Source organism: Schistocerca gregaria, chromosome 10 (genome assembly GCF_023897955.1).
Source record: "Schistocerca gregaria isolate iqSchGreg1 chromosome 10, iqSchGreg1.2, whole genome shotgun sequence".
In the NCBI taxonomy this organism is placed as follows: Eukaryota; Metazoa; Arthropoda; class Insecta; order Orthoptera; family Acrididae; genus Schistocerca; species Schistocerca gregaria.
This window is the reverse complement of record NC_064929.1, coordinates 82,901,575-82,918,796: the sequence shown is the minus strand read 5'-3', so window position 1 is coordinate 82,918,796 and position 17,222 is coordinate 82,901,575. Positions and strand designations below refer to the sequence as shown.

General features: G+C 47.1%; 1 protein-coding gene and 1 long non-coding RNA gene across 2 annotated transcripts in view; both read right to left on the bottom strand.

Annotated features, from left to right (window-relative positions):
* LOC126293741 (uridine phosphorylase 1) overlaps window positions 1-17,222 on the bottom strand; it is a 424,249-nt gene that overhangs the window by 344,421 nt on the left and 62,606 nt on the right. The gene's annotated exons all lie outside the window — the stretch shown is intronic.
* LOC126293745 (uncharacterized) lies at window positions 5,697-8,547 on the bottom strand. Its single transcript, XR_007552354.1, has 3 exons — window positions 7,403-8,547; window positions 6,907-7,061; window positions 5,697-6,664 (listed from the first exon to the last, which is right to left on the bottom strand). It is a non-coding gene; the product is annotated as an uncharacterized LOC126293745 (long non-coding RNA).

Below are 17,222 nucleotides of genomic sequence, written 5' to 3'. Positions count from 1 at the left end.
TGTACGTGTGGGGAGTTACGTTGACATGCAACCACGTCTTTTCGCCACGCAGGTGTAGAAGTATGAAACCGGAATTTCCCTGTAGACGGTGCTAGCCGTAAGTGTAGTGCCCGTGAGACCGTGTCTGCGGCGCCATCTGCTTCCTGTAACGGCTGACGACGAATGTCAACACACAGTAACCCAAGTTCCGTACATCGGTATCTGTTTCAAATCCGTAAACATGACGACTTTTGAGCCTGCGAACTACAATCATTTGAAGAAAACTGCAGAATCCCATCGAATGCTGGTCGAAGCTTTCGGCGAACATGCTTTTGGGAAAACACAATGTTTAGAGTGGTAAACACTTGTGACGTCAAAATCACCACTTTTGAATGTTTTTAACCATTCTAAATACTGTGTTTAGTGCGCGGGAAACCACCGAAAAAGTTCCAAAACAACGAACTGCAAGCCTTATTGGATGAAGATGATACTCACATGAAGATGTTACCCAGAGTCAACAGGAACTCGCGGAACAATTGAATGTGACGCAGAAGGTCTTTTCTCTTCGTTTGAAAGCTATGGGAAAGGGGCAGAAAGTGGGAAAAATGGGTTCCGCATGAACAAGCAATTCGAAAGACCACTTGTGAAATGCTGCTCACCGGATACAAAAGAAAGCAGTTTCTCCATCGGTTAGTGACAGGTGATGAAAAATGGATGTATTTTGAGAATCCTAAGCGTCGTAAATCATGGGTGAATCCAGGCATACCATCGATATCCACTGCCCTGTGTTTGGTGGAATCAGAAGGGTGTCATCTATTATGAGGTGCGAAAACCTGGTGAAACATTAACACCGCTACCAACAGCAAGTGACCGATTTAAATCAAGCATTACGTGAATAACGACCGGAGTATGGAAAAAGGCAACACGAAGTCATATTGCTCCGTCATAACGCCCCACCACACACAGCAAAACGGGTCAGGGGAAGGAAAGAGGATTTCAGTTAGGAAATACTAGGGCATGCTGCTTGGCTCCGTCCGATTATTAACTATTTGCATCACTGGGACACGCTCTTGCTGAATAACGCTTAATTCGTGTGAACATGTACGAAAATGGCTCTCTGGTTCGCTTCGAAAGAGCAAGTGTATTTTTGGCGCGGCATTCATAGCCTGCCGGAGAGATGGGAGAAATATATAAATAGTAATTGAGATTATTTTGAATAAAAATTGTTTATGAGTTTCAAGCAACAGAAGTGTAATTATTGCAACCAAAGTCCTGTTTCGTACTTCTGCATCTGGTATGCTCGTATACTCAAGCGATACTTTTGAACGTGTTTGTACCCAGTAATTTCTCGCACAGGTTTGCGATTTGGCTCAAAGGTGCATATATCCTTATCTGCAATTGTGCAAAAGTGTGGCAGCGTGGCGTTCTGCGACGTTTCAAACAGAAATGTGTCGACACATGCGAAAAAAAGCGTCGCAACCCCTCTTACCCAAATTCCATCCCTTCTACTGGCCGCGATGCACAGGTTTGACGTACTGTGCTTTCCTTGTGGGAGGCCGAGGAAAACTTCAAGGGGTGGCGTAAACGACCTTTGACACTGCTGACATCTCCAAAGCTTCAACCCTTTTTTTAGGGCGCCATGGGGCAGCATCCAGATTGAACCGCAGTTTTTGATCTCGTGTACAGACTGGAAGCACTCCTGTTCCGCTTCTCCTGTGGCGTGATCCTGCGCTTCGCGACACTGACACACGCCTGAATAAAATGGCAAAGGGTCCCTCGAAGACGCTCCAAATGGGCGAAACACTCGGTGGCAGCCGCCCACTTTTACTGAAAATTTTAGAAATGAACATACACTCCTGGAAATGGAAAAAAGAACACATTGACACCGGTGTGTCCGACCCACCATACTTGCTCCGGACACTGCGAGAGGGCTGTACAAGCAATGATCACACGCACGGCACAGCGGACACACCAGGAACCGCGGTGTTGGCCGTCGAATGGCGCTAGCTGCGCAGCATTTGTGCACCGCCGCCGTCAGTCTCAGCCAGTTTGACGTGGCATACGGAGCTCCATCGCAGTCTTTAACACTGGTAGTATGCCGCGACAGCGTGGACGTGAACCGCATGTGCAGTTGACGGACTTTGAGTGAGGGCGTATAGTGGGCATGCGGGAGGCCGGGTGGACGTACCGCCGAATTGCTCAACACGTGGGGCGTGAGGTCTCCACAGTACATCGATGTTGTCGCCAGTGGTCGGCGGAAGGTGCACGTGCCCGTCGACCTGGGACCGGACCGCAGCGACGCACGGATGCACGCTAAGACCGTAGGATCCTACGCAGTGCCGTAGGGGACCGCACCGGCACTTTCCAGTCAATTAGGGACACTGTTGCTCCTGGGGTATCGGCGAGGACCATTCGCAACCGTCTCCATGAAGCTGGGCTACGGTCCCGCACACCGTTAGGCCGTCTTCCGCTCACGCCCCAACATCGTGCAGCCCGCCTCCAGTGGTGTCGCGACAGGCGTGAATGGAGGGACGAATGGAGACGTGTCGTCTTCAGCGATGAGAGTCGCTTCTGCCTTGGTGCCAATGATGGTCGTATGCGTGTTTGGCGCCGTGCAGGTGAGCGCCACAATCAGGACTGTATACGACCGAGGCACACAGGGCCAACACCCGGCATCATGGTGTGGGGAGCGATCTCCTACACTGGCCGTACACCTCTGGTGATCGTCGAGGGGACACTGAATAGTGCACGGTACATCGAAACCGTCATGGAACCCATCGTTCTACCATTCCTAGACCGGCAAGGGAACTTGCTGTTCCAACAGGACAATGCACGTCCGCATGTATCCCGTGCCACCCAACGTGCTCTAGAAGGTGTAAGTCAACTACCCTGGCCAGCAAGATCTCCGGATCTGTCCCCCATTGAGCATGTTTGGGACTGTATGAAGCGTCGTCTCACGCGGTCTGCACGTCCAGCACGAACGCTGGTCCAACTGAGGCGCCAGGTGGAAATGGCATGGCAAGCCGTTCCACAGGACTACATCCAGCATCTCTACGATCGTCTCCATGGGAGAATAGCAGCCTCCATTGCTGCGAAAGGTGGATATACACTGTACTAGTGCCGACATTGTGCATGCTCTGTTGCCTGTGTCTATGTGCCTATGGTTCTGTCAGTGTGATCATGTGATGTATCTGACCCGAGGAATGTGTCAATAAAGTTTCCCCTTCCTGGGACAATGAATTCACGGTGTTCTTATTTCAATTTCCAGGAGTGTATATGACCTGCGAAGTAGTTCCAGGTGTCTGCCTAGATTCCAGTTGCCTTTTTGTGTCAACTCTGGCCGTTTGTGTGGAGTGCTTTCCTCGGCCACCCAAAAGAAAACGGCGTGATTTTAGCGCTGGGCGTCGCGGTTCTGTCCTCCATCGAAGCGGTGTCGAAACAAAGTGCGGAATGTCGATAAGAGCGGCTGTGACGACCTTCGTATCGCTTGACACGTGCGCGATGGCGTCGGGCAGAGTAGTGGTGAGTTTTGGCTCCAGTTCTGAACTTCTCAGCTGTGGCCTGTTTTGCGCCCGAGACTCGCCTTGCTGTGCGAAGCGTCGTGCCCGATGGTGACGTCGCACGGTGCCGTGCTTTTGCACCGTTACAGAGGAAGGATGTAGGCACCTTGGAGCCAAATTTAAATCTTATGCGTCCTCAGCTCGTGGTCGTGCGGTAGCGTTCTCGCTTCCCGCGCCCGGGTTTGATTCCCGGCGGGGTCAGGGATTTTCTCTGCCTCGTGATGACTGGGTGTTGTGTGATGTCCTTAGGTTAGTTAGGTTTAAGTAGTTCTAAGTTCAAGGGGACTGATGACCATAGCTGTTAAGTCCCATAGTTCATTTGAACCATTTTGAATCAATCTTATGCGTCGTAACAATGAAAAACAATTAATTGGTTTCGAAAAAGTGACACTTTCATTCTGTTGTGCAGTGCATATTGCAGGTGTTTTTCGTGTTGCTGGCCTATTATCGTCAGGTGAAAAACAACTTCTTGCTGAGCTAAATTACCAACAGATACACTGAAGCGTATTCAAATACAGAGATATGTAAACAGGCAGACTACGGCCTATACAAGTGTCTGGTACAGTGTTTAGATCGGTTACTGCTGCTACAAGGGAGGTTATCAAGATTTAAGCGAGTTCTAGAGTGGTGTTATAGTTGGTGCACGAGCGATGGAGAACTGCATTTCCTAGGTAGCGATAAGTGGGGATTTTCCCGTACGACGATTTCGCGAGTGCACCGCGAATATCAGGAATCCGGTAAAATATCAAATCTCCGACATCGCTACGGCCGGAAAAAGTTCCTGCAAGAACCGGAACAACGACGCCTGAAGAGAATCGGGAAGTGCAACCCTTCCGCAAAATAATGCAGATTTCAGTGCTGGGCCATCAACAAGTGTCAGCGTGCGAACCATTCTACGAAACATCATCGATGTGGGCTTTCGAAGCCGAAGGCACTCTCGTGTACCATTGATGACTGTGTGACACAAAGATTTGCGCCTTGTCTGGGCCCGTCAACACCGACGTTGGACTGTTGATGACTGGAAACATGTTGCCTGGTCGGACGAGTCTCGTTTAAAATTGTATCGAGCGGATGGACGTGTACAGGTATGGAGACAAGCTCCTGAATCCATGGATCCTGCAAGTCAGCAGGGGACTGTTCAAGCTGGTGGAGCCTCTGTAATGGTGGCGTCGTGTGCAGTTGGAATGATATGGGACCCCTGATACGTCTAGATACGACTCTGGAAGGTGACACGTAGGTAAGCGTCCTGTCTGATCACCTGCATCCATTCGTGTTCATTGTGCATTCTGACGGACCTGCTTTGGCTCTTCAGTGTATATAAGTTACATTTGCGATATACAGAGTTTAAAAACAACATAGCTGTTACAGAGCAAAGGTGGTGCCAAAATAAAAGAAGCGAGTCGCTAATGACAGACAAACGAAGATGCTTCTCGTAACTTTTTCGGTTTTCTGTCTTTCCTTAGTTGCTTTAAAATTCGTGGGAATATGTTCTGTCTATGCAACTAATTGAAGGCAGTATGATGATAATACAGGCGCGTCAGTCATTTCACGTCAAGCCACTGAGAATGCTACACAAATAAATCAAGCGTAACGCATATGGCAGTAAACAAAGTGCAATTAGTTGCGTAGACGGAACATACATCCACGAAAGAGGTTTCTAACTGTGCGTCTAGGAGGACTTTAGATACTACAGGGATTGTCAAGATCAGGTTCGCTATTAACGGACTGCAAACGTTACACCAAATGAGGGATTCGTAATTAGTCCCTAATTTTTAATGAGTGGCTACCATGTGCCGGTTTTTAAATAATTGAGTAGATCATTTCTTGTCCGTTTAGAGGAGCTTTCCTCTAAACAAAGCATGCACATCCGCCGAGACTTCAAGATGAACATACGCGGACCAGCGGCGTATTTACTATCTATATACCTCTAGGTTGAGCCTGTGTTACGTGCCCCATCAGGGGAAATTTAGCGGAAGCACTCACTGTGGATGCCTAAACTTTCTATAACGTTACAAATCCGTAAGCTGTCTGTCAGACCCAATGGATCCTAACCCCTTGGCGGTTGATGGGACACATACGCTCCACGAAAGTACTATGTAGTTTTAGGAGTTGCGAGATGTATGTCCCATATCCGTGTGGTGCTGTCATCTGGTGAGAAGCTTTCATACCTCGGAGAAAAATAATACGGACCACGGTTAAGGAAGGATAAAAGGTTGTGAGCGATCAAGTGGAGCAGTGTGAGCTTGTGACTGGGACTGTGCGTCTGCTCCGCGAAAAGCAAATTTGTGTCACCACATTCTCCCACCCTAGGACGTCTGAAGCGATTAATTATACTTATTTATACATATTAGGTACTGTTCCAAAAGATTACCTCAATCCTCATTTATTTCGCTTGTTTTTACATGTTCTATAAAGTGACAGTAATGCAGTCATAAGTCCGAAGATTGTTCTGAACAATGCCTTTTTGCTGCGTGAACAGCGGATAATGTAGTAAGTGATGAACTACTCGTATTTTCTTCTCTTTTCATCATATGACGAGGATGTCAGGGAGAAAAATTTCCGTGATTGTTTAAAATTATGTGTAAAGTTTGCTGCAAATCGTTACGTGTTGTCATACAAAAATTGTGGATGAATAATCCTGAAAGTCAAATATTGGTTGCTCCTGGATCCACCCTGCAACTGATCTTGCCCTAGGTTAGCCTTTTAGTAATATAGACGAGGTATGGAGGAAATCAGTTTCCTGTGGACTTAAACTTAGTTCAAACTGCCAAAACAGCGTTAACGGTTTTGCCATATGAAGTAGCACGCATTTAACCGAACGTTATTAGTAACTTGCCACGAGTTGGCATTTCATTTGGAGGGTGAATGCTGACTCAATTCATGTCAACTGTTTGGTGAACAATATAAGGCCGTATAAATTATTTCTATGTCTTTTAAGATTGTAATGGCGTGCGCACCACCGCAATAAAACAGCCTTTTTTTATTTTAAACTAGCAGAGTACCCGGCGTTAACCGGGTAGGTAAGTATTCCATTCTCGGATTGGTCCATCTCCTCCTTCTCACCTTATCTGTCTATCCATCTACTCCTTCTCACCTTGTCTGTCTGTCCATCTCCTCCTTCTCACCTTATCTGTCTGTCCATCTTCTCACCTTATCTGTCTGTCCATCTCCTCCTTCTCACCTTATCTGTCTGTCCATCTCCTCCTTCTCACCTTATCTGTCTGTCCATCTCCTCCTTCTCACCTTATCTGTCTGTCCATCTCCTCCTTCTCACCTTATCTGTCTGACCGTCTCCTCCTTCTCACCTTATCTGTCTGCCCGTCTCCTCCTCCTCACCTCATCTGTCTGTCCATCTCCTCCTTCTCACCTTATCTGTCTGTCCATCTACTCCTTCTCACCTTATCTGTCTGTCCATCTCCTCCTTCTCACCTTATCTGTCTGTCCATCTCCTCCTTCTCACCTTATCTGTCTGTCCATCTCCTCCTTCTCACCTTATCTGTCTGTCCGTCTCCTCCTTCTCACCTTATCTGTCTGTCCATCTCCTCCTTCTCACCTTATCTGTCTGTCCATCTCCTCCTTCTCACCTTATCTGTCTGTCCATCTCCTCCTTCTCACCTTATCTGTCTGTCCATCTCCTCCTTCTCACCTTATCTGTCTGACCGTCTCCTCCTTCTCACCTTATCTGTCTGCCCGTCTCCTCCTCCTCACCTCATCTGTCTGTCCGTCTCCTCCTTCTCACCTTATCTGTCTGTCCATCTACTCCTTCTCACCTTATCTGTCTGTCCATCTACTCCTTCTCACCTTATCTGTCTGTCCATCTCCTCCTTCTCACCTTATCTGTCTGTCCATCTCCTCCTTCTCACCTTATCTGTCTGTCCGTCTCCTCCTTCTCACCTTATCTGTCTGTCCATCTCCTCCTTCTCACCTTATCTGTCTGTCCATCTCCTCCTTCTCACCTTATCTGTCTGTCCGTCTCCTCCTTCTCACCTTATCTGTCTGTCCATCTCCTCCTTCTCACCTTATCTGTCTGTCCATCTCCTCCTTCTCACCTTATCTGTCTGTCCATCTCCTCCTTCTCACCTTATCTGTCTGTCCATCTCCTCCTTCTCACCTTATCTGTCTGTCCATCTACTCCTTCTCACCTTATCTGTCTGTCCATCTCCTCCTTCTCACCTTATCTGTCTGTCCATCTCCTCCTTCTCACCTTATCTGTCTGTCCATCTCCTCCTTCTCACCTTATCTGTCTGTCCATCTCCTCCTTCTCACCTTATCTGTCTGTCCATCTCCTCCTTCTCACCTTATCTGTCTGTCCGTCTCCTCCTCCTCACCTTATCTGTCTGTCCATCTCCTCCTTCTCACCTTATCTGTCTGTCCATCTCCTTCTTCTCACCTTATCTGTCTGTCCGTCTCCTCCTCCTCACCTTATCTATCTGTCCATCTCCTCCTTCTCACCTTATCTGTCTGTCTATCTACTCCTTCTCACCTTATCTGTCTGTCCATCTACTCCTTCTCACCTTATCTGTCTGTCCATCTCCTCCTTCTCACCTTATCTGTCTGTCCATCTCCTCCTTCTCACCTTATCTGTCTGTCCATCTACTCCTTCTCACCTTATCTGTCTGTCCATCTCCTCCTTCTCACCTTATCTGTCTGTCCATCTACTACTTCACCTTCTCTCTCCATGTTGTCAGACTAGCCACAGTACCAGGCTCGAGGTTCTTACGCCAACAGTGTTTCTTTCCAAATATTAACAAATATGTGTAGCAGGGTTGACTGAAATCTATTCACGGGTTTAGAAGGAGCGGCCCCATACGCACATGCCACTTATATTCCACATACATTTAAAATATAACACATGTATTTGTACCCATATTTCACCTCTACCACAACTCGATCCTGTCCTATACTTTCATTTTCACGCAGCTCAGTTTTTATGACGCCTATCTCCTGAACTATGTCTCGTACTACGATACAATTTTCTCGACTCATTCAGTGGTATATGTGGCACCAGTTTGAGATTAGAATTAGGAGTGAAGAAGTACGGAATTAAAATGTCGTGCATGATGCGAGTTTTCATCTCAGTATTTGATTCCATATATCCTGTGTTGCATGATGACATAATTTTTTGCTAAATTCTGGGGCACATATGAATGCTGTCTGCAAAATGTATCGTGGATAGAGTTAGCAGTAAAGAATTGCACTACCACGAAGATGACGTGCTACAGACTCGAAATTTAACCGACAGGAAGAAGACGCCGTGATATGCAAATGATTAGCTTTTCAGAGCATTCCCACAAGGATGGCGCCGTTGGCGACACCTACAGCGTGCTGACATGAGGAAAGTTTCCGACTGATTTCTCATACACAAACAGCAGGTGACCGGCGTTGCCTGGTGAAAGGTTGTTGCAATGCCTCTTCTAAGGAGGAGAAGTGAGTACCATCACGTTTCCGACTTTGAAAAAGGTCGGATTGTAGCCTATCGCGATTGCGGTTTATCGTATCGCGACATTACTGCCCTCTTTGGTCAAGATACAGAGACTGTTAGCAGAATATCGAATCGGTGGGTTCAGGAGGGTAATACGGAACACCGTGCTGGATCCCAACGGCCTCGCATCACTAGCAGTCGAGATGACAGGCATCTTATCAGCGTGGCTGTAACGGATCGTGCAGCCACGTCTCGATCCCTGAGTCAACAGATGGGATGTTCGCAAGACAACAACCATCTGCACGAACAGTTCGACGACGTTTGCAGCATCACGGACTATCAGCTCGGAGACCGTGGCGGCGGTTACCCCCGACGCTGCATCACACACAGGACCACCTGCGATGGTGTATTCGACGACGAACCTGGGTGCACGAATGGCAAAACGTCATTTTTTCGGATGAATCCAGGTTCTGTTTACAGCATCACGACGGTCGCATCCGCGACATCGCGGTGAACTCACATTGGTAGCGTTTATTCGTCATCGCCATACTGGCGTATCACCCGGCGTGGTGGTATGGGGTGCCATCGGTTACACGTCTCGGTCACCTCTTGTTCACACTGACGGCACTTTGAACAGTGGACGTTACATTTCACATGTGTTGCGACCCGTGGCTCTACCCTTGATTCGGTACCTGCGAAACCCTACATTTCAGGAGGATAATGCACGACCGCATGTTGCAGGTCCTGTACGGGCCTTTCTGGATACAGAAAATGTTCGACTGCTGCCCTGGCCAGCACATTCTCCAGATCTCTCACCAACTGAAAACGTCTGGTCAATGGTGGCCGAGCAACTGGCTCGTCACAATACGCCAGTCTCTACTCTTGATGAAGTGTTGTATCGTGTTGAAGTTGCATGGGCAGATGTACCTGTACACGCCATCCAAGCTCTGTTTGACTCAATGGCCAGGCGTACGAAGGCCGTTGTTGCGGCCAGAGGTGGTTGTTCTGGGTACTAATTTCTCAGGATCTATGCACCCAAACTGCGTGAAAATGTAATCACATGTCAGTTCTAGTATAATATATTTGTCCAATGAATACCCGTTTATCATCTGCATTTCATCTTGGTGTAGCAATTTTAATGGCCAGTAGTGTACTTCATGCGGCGAAAATGTCGGAAGATTTTCTTTCCCTTCAACATTTTGTGCGGGCTGTCAGCGGCAAAATGGTTCGTAAACGTTTGAAACTACGCGTAAAGCTTGTCGCAAATCACGAAGTGCTCTCATTCTCCGGCTATTCCGGATATTCTTTCTCACCTCAACCCCAGCCACTTTCATGTGTATATGGTCTTTACCGTCCGCACACCATCCCCCTTCCTCCGCAGCTGTGATTTGCAGACGGCAAGTGATATTACTAGAATGAAATTTTCGCTCTACAGCGGAGTGTGCGCTGATATGAAACTCCCTGGCAGATTAAAACTGTGTGCCGGACCGAGACTCGTACACGGGACCTTTGCCTTTCGCGGGCAAGTGCTCTACCAACTGAGCTACCGAGGCAGGACTCACGCCCCCTCCTCACAGCCTTACTTCTGCCAGTACCTCGTCTCCTACTTTCCAAACTTTACGGAAGCTCTCCTCCTGGTAGAGCACTTGCCCGCGAAAGGCCAAGGTCCCGAGTTCGAGTCTCGGTCCGGCACACAGTTTTAATCTGCCAGGAAGTTTCAGCAAGTGATATGTATACCAAGGTTGAAATCGGTACAGTGGTTTAGGAGAAGAGGTGGGACAAACGTACACCCATACAGATATAAACAGGTGCATCCATTTTTATGTATTGATTTTCGTAGTGCGGTCCCAGATAGCCCGCAGTGTTAACTGCGGGTGTGATTCATCACTGGGTCGCAGCTGTTGCGCCGTTTGAGTCTGGGTCCCAGCTGGCGCCGACGACTCGCTTTCCGTGGCGACTGGCAGGTCAGCCGCGGCAGCAGACTGCGACGCGCCGCACCAGCTGTTCCCGCGCCCCCATTAATTGCGTTCCGAATCGACTGCGGGCGCGGTCGATACCTCGCCCGCTACCGCACTCACTCGCCCCGCCGTTATGAAGAGAGGGACTTCCCCTCTCTCTGCAGCTATGCTCATATCGGGCGGAATGCCAGGCGGCGGCGGTGGTGGCGAGATGGAATGGGATCGCGCGTGGAGGAGCAAAAGGCCGCAAGATGGACTCTGCCGGCTGCCGGACGAGGCAGCACGTAATGACGTTAACCCTACTGGCTCCCTCTCCCTCCCTCCCTCTCTCTCTCTCTCTCTCCCTCTCTCTCTCTCTCTCACACACACACACACACATACACACACAGTAATCTTTCATCAGCCTTCTGGCCTGCACGAATTTATCTTCTGTAACAATCCGTTCAGAGTAGCGTTTACATTCAAAGTCCTCAGTTATTTGACGAATACAGGGTGTTACAAAAAGATACGGCCAGACTTTCAGGAAACATTCCTCACACACAAATAAAGAAAAGATGTTATGTGGACATGTGTCCGGAAACGCTTAATTCCAATGTTGGAGCTCATTTTAGTTTCCTCAGTATGTACTGTACTTCCCGATTCACCGCCACATGTGTGGGCTGACGAGAATTCGCATGCAATTGTGCAATCACGTCATCGACACAGATTTTCTGTGAACGTTTGGGCAGGCATTGTTGGTGATGTCTCGATTGGGCCCCATGTTCTTCCACCTACGCTCAGTGGAGCACGTTATCATGATCTCATACGGGATACTCTACCTGTGCTGCTAGAACATGTGCCTTTACAAGTACGACACAACATGTGGTTCATGCACGATAGAGCTCCTGCACATTTCTGTCGAAGTGTTCGTACGCTTCTCAACAACAGATTCGGTGAGCGATGGATTGGTAGAGGCGGACTAATTCCGTGGCCTCCACGCTCTCCTGACCTCAACCCTCTTGACTTTCATTTATGGGGGTATTTGAAAGCTCTTGTCTACGCAACCCCGGTACCAAATGTAGAGACTCTTCGTGTTCGTATTGTGTACGGCTGTGATACAATATGCCATTCTCCAGGGCTGCATTAGCGCATCAGGGTTTCCATGCGACGGAGGGTGGATGCAAGTATTCTCGCTAACGGAGGCCATTTTGAACATTTCCTGTAACAAAGTGTTTGAAGTTCTGCTGCTGTGTGTTTCCATTCCATGATTAATGTGATTTGAAGAGAAGTAATAAAATGAGCTCTAACATGGAAAGTAAGCGTTTCCGGACACATGCCCACATAACATCTTTTCTTTATTTGTGTGTGAGCAATTTTTCCTGAAAGTTTCGCCGTACCTTTTTGTAACACCCTGTATATTCCAAACTCTGTCTCTTCCTTCGTTTTTACCCTCTGCAACTCCTTTTGATACCATGGAAGCTATTCCTTCATATCTTAAAACTAACCTATCACTCTGTCTCTACTCCTCGTCAGAGTTTTCCATATGGTCTTTCTTTGCAGAAGGGAGAGGACCTCTTCATTCCTTACCATACCAGTCTACCTAATTTTCGATATCCTTCTGCGCACAACATCTCAAATGCTTCGTTTCTCTTCTTTTGCGGTTCCATGATTCACTACCATGCAATGCTGTGCTTCACACGTAGAATCACATAAATTTCCTCCTCAGATTGAGGTCTATGGCTCAAATGGCTTATCATCTGAGGTCATCAATCCCCTAGAACTTAGAACTACTTACACCTAACTAATCTAAGGACATCAAGATACAGTGCGATACAGTTCCACACCGTCGCCTGATAAACAAAGTAAGAGCTTACAGAATATCAGACCAGTTGTGTGGCTGGATTGAAGAGCTTTTAGCAAACAGAACACAGCATGTGGTTCTCAATGCAGAGACGTTTACAGACGTTAATGTAACCTCTGGCGTGCCACAGGGGAGTGTTATGGGACCATTGCTTTTCAAAAAATTGTTCAAATAGCTCTGAGCACTATGGGACTTAACATCTGTGGTCATCAGTCCCCTAGAACTTAGAACTACTTAAACCTAACTAACCTAAGGACATCAATCACATCCATGTCGGAGGCAGGATTCGAACCTGCGACCGCAGCAGTCGCGCGGTTCCGGACTGAGCGCCTAGAACCGCGAGACCACCGTGGCCGGCTCATTGCTTTTCACAATATATATATATGACCTAGTAGATAGTGCCGGAAGTTCCATGCGGCTTTTCGCGGATGATGCTGTAGTATACAGAGAAGTTGCAGCATTACAAAATTGCAGCGAAATGCAGGAAGATCTGCAGCGGATAGGCAGTTGGTGCAGGGAGTGGCAAGTAACCCTGGACATAGACAAATGTAATGTATTGCGAATACATAGAAAGAAGGATCCTTTATTGTATGTACAACATACTGCAGAAGACTTACCGCATGCATATTCCTCAAAGCCAATTACAGAGGAAAAATTTTCTGATCTCATGCTCTTCTCCCAGAACAATATTATTCGTAAAGTTTACCATGAATTGTATTACAATCTGAGGCGTGAGGAAGCTCATAATATTGTAGAGGAAGATGAATGAAGTGTTAATACCAATTTCAACATACAGTCTTTACTTTTTTCTGGGAACTATTTTTATGTTGTTGTGTTGTGGTTACATTCATATTCATGGGCTAGAAAGTTCTGTAAATAAGAATTTTTTCTGCCAATAGAACTTAATAATATTCACATTTGTAGCCGCACGCTGATGTTGTACAGTTTCAGTGAAATATGATCATAAGTGACATTAATGTCAGATATCAATGCCTTGATTAGTAAGTCCTTCTCTAAAATAACTTGTGGAACATTTTTGCTGTAAGTACATAACAACAGTGGAACAACAGGGCATTCTAAGCAGCATCCGCAAGTGGTCGTTTCCTGGGTGATTTATGGGTAATCCTGGACACATTCATTTTGCCATACGATGAAGTTTACGATATGGTAGTTACGACAGAATTGCTCTGAACTGCCCACATAAGAACCACATCTCCCCAAAATTCTCTGAAAAGACTGAAGTTGACCATTCGCCTTCCCTACCATAATTCTCACATGCTTTGGAACGTTACACGCCCTGATATTTAGAAGACGTGTCAGGCAGCACATAGTTAAAGCTTATTCGAACGTTATAAGATAGTTTTTCCTACTCATTCACATTAAGTTGCATTCTTCTACTCTTGGAGCAAGCTGTCATTCATCACATCAACTGTCCGCCAACGTAGCTGTGTGGCGAGCGCGCCGGCTCGTCATGCCGGGGGACCCGGGTTCGATCCCCGTCTGGGCTGGAGGTTTTCTCCGCTCAGCGACTGGCTGTTTGTGTCGTCTTAATCATGATCATCATTTCATCCTCATCGACGCACACTTCTCCGAAGTGGAGTCCCCCCAAAAGACTTGCACCAGACACTCAGGTCTACCCGCTAACCATACATCATTTCATTGATCACATCAACTAGAAACTCTCCCTGAGTCTACTTGATTCTTCCTACACTCACTGAACTTAGGCACCTTCCCGTACACCACATGTCATCATCATCATCAGGCATCATCAGGAGCAGCAGCAAACAACCGCGCAGTACAATCAACCCTGTCCGCCAGGTCACTTATGTATACAGAAAATAATGGCGATGCTATCACACTTCCCTGGGACACTCCTGACAATACCCTCGTTTCTTCTCTCTGTCTACGCTGGTCTGCTTCTTACTTCTTCCTTCCTTCCTTCGTCCATTGTTTTGCTTCAGAGGTAGCAAAATTCCTTCACTTAGTCTACTTATGACGCTAATTTTGATAATATTCTCTGCCGTTCCTAGTATCATTCGTCTTCCTTCAGTTTTACTCGAAACCCCTATACTGCGCTCATTACACCGTTAACCATTCAACACATCCTGCATTTCTTGCTTACTTTCACTGACGATAGCAATGCCATCAGCGAATCTTTATCACTGATACTGTTTCATCCTAAATTTTAACCTCATTTCTGAATCTATGTAACTTCTCAGATGGTAAGGCGAAATTTCAGGAATGTAATCATTCACTTGGAGTTTTAATCCCACTCCTCATCCTTGCTTTTATTTTCGCCTTTGTATTTTCGATGTACAGGGTGGGCAGCGCATGTATTTTTGGGAATGAGATTTTCACTCTGCAGCGGAGTGTGCGCTGACATGAAACTTCCTGGAAGGTTAAAACTGTGTACCGGACCCAGACTCGAAATCGAGACCTTTGCCTTTCGGGGGCAAGTGCTCTACCATCTGAGCTACCGAAGCACGACTCACGCCCCGTCCTCACAGCTTTACTTCTGCCAGTGCCTCGTCTCCTACCTTTCAAACTTTACAGAAGCTCTCTCCTGCGAACCTTGCAGAACTAGCATTCCTGAAAGAAAGGATATTGCGCAGACATTGCTTATCCACAGACTGGGGGATGTTTCCAGAATGAGATTTTCACTCTGCAGCGGAGTGTGCGCTGATATGAAACTTCCTGGCAGATTAAAACTGTGTTCCGGATTGAGACTCGCACTCGGGACCTTTGCCTTTAGCGGGCAAGTGCTCTACCAACTGAGCTACCGAAGCACGACTCACGCCCCGTCCTCACAGCTTTACTTCTGCCAGTGCCTCGTCTCCTACCTTTCAAACTTTACAGAAGCTCTCTCCTGCGAACCTTGCAGAACTAGCATTCCTGAAAGAAAGGATATTGCGCAGACATTGCTTATCCACAGACTGGGGGATGTTTCCAGAATGAGATTTTCACTCTGCAGCGGAGTGTGCGCTGATATGAAACTTCCTGGCAGATTAAAACTGTGTTCCGGATTGAGACTCGCACTCGGGACCTTTGCCTTTAGCGGGCAAGTGCTCTACCAACTGAGCTACCGAAGCACGACTCACCCCTGGTCCTCACAGCTTTACTTCTGCGAGTATCTCGTCTTGCCCGCGAAAGGCAAAGATCCCGAGTTCGAGTCTCGGTCGGGCACACAGTTTTAATCTGCTAGGAAGTTACATGTATCTTTGCCTTGTGCCCATTTTAATCCGATCACTTTGCTCTTGGTGGTTCTCTCTTTCTGGTTCAATGGCTCGTAAGTGTGGCGTGTACGGTCGTACCTAACCGTGACGGTCTACTTTTCTCCAGCTGGTGATTGCCTTCGAGCTGCCTCATGGCTGGAGCAAGCGAGGTTGCGGAATGACGACAATGTTACGTTCCATTTGTCGCATTCCATTGAGAGGGAGGCACGTGGTAGCATTAGAGCGGTAAGGCCGTCACCTTATTTCTTGAAATGTGAGGTCGGTGTACGTGAGATGCGGGGAGTAAGTCGTAAGGATTTTTACCGTGATTTGATCGTGCTGAAAGTTTATCTTACGATGACTTCGAGTGTATCACACTTAGAGGAGTTTCAGTGGATTTAATTGAAACTTCTCATTGATTCGTGCACTCTTATAAAAGCGCTATATTGATTGTGACTTCTGCCTGAAACAACCTTTTTTTAAGTTTTAGAATACTTTATTTATATATTTTTTTTAAGTATCAGTGGCGTTGGCACTACGAGTTTACGTAAATTTTGAGATATAGGATTGTGTCTAACAATAATTGCTTACAAATACAAGTTATGAAGTAATTGGTGGTTGAACACTGTAGGTCCCAGTGGTTTCAGAATGAAACCACAGTTTCAAAACAGTCGATTGTTTACTTTTTGCAGTATTTTGTTCTACTAATTGCTTGCTATGACGATAAAGACCAATTTTGTGAATGTTGGGCGTCAAAGGATTAGGACGTTGACTACAAAAGGTTTGTGACAGCGAGTGACTGGAGCAGCAAACCGAACTCACTTTAACTCTGGGCGGACTACTAGTCGCCAGCCGGAGTGGCCGAGCAGTTCTAGGCGCTACGGACGCAGGTTCGAATCCTGCCTCGGACATGGATGTATGTAATGTCCGTAGGTTAGTTAGGTTCCAGTAGTTCTAAGTTCTAGGGCACTGATGACATCAGCAGTTGAGTCTCATACTGTATTCAAACATTATGAATCACCTCGAAGGGAACGATCTATTGATACGTAATCAGCACGGTTTCAGAAAACATCGTTCTTGTGCAACGCAGCTAGCTCTTTATTCCCACGAAGTAATGGCCGCTATCGACAGGGGATCTCAAGTTGATTCCGTATTTCTAGATTTCCGGAAAGCTTTTGACACCGTTCCTCACAAGCGACTTCTAATCAAGCTGCGGAGCTATGGGGTATCTGTTGTGCGACTGGATTCGTG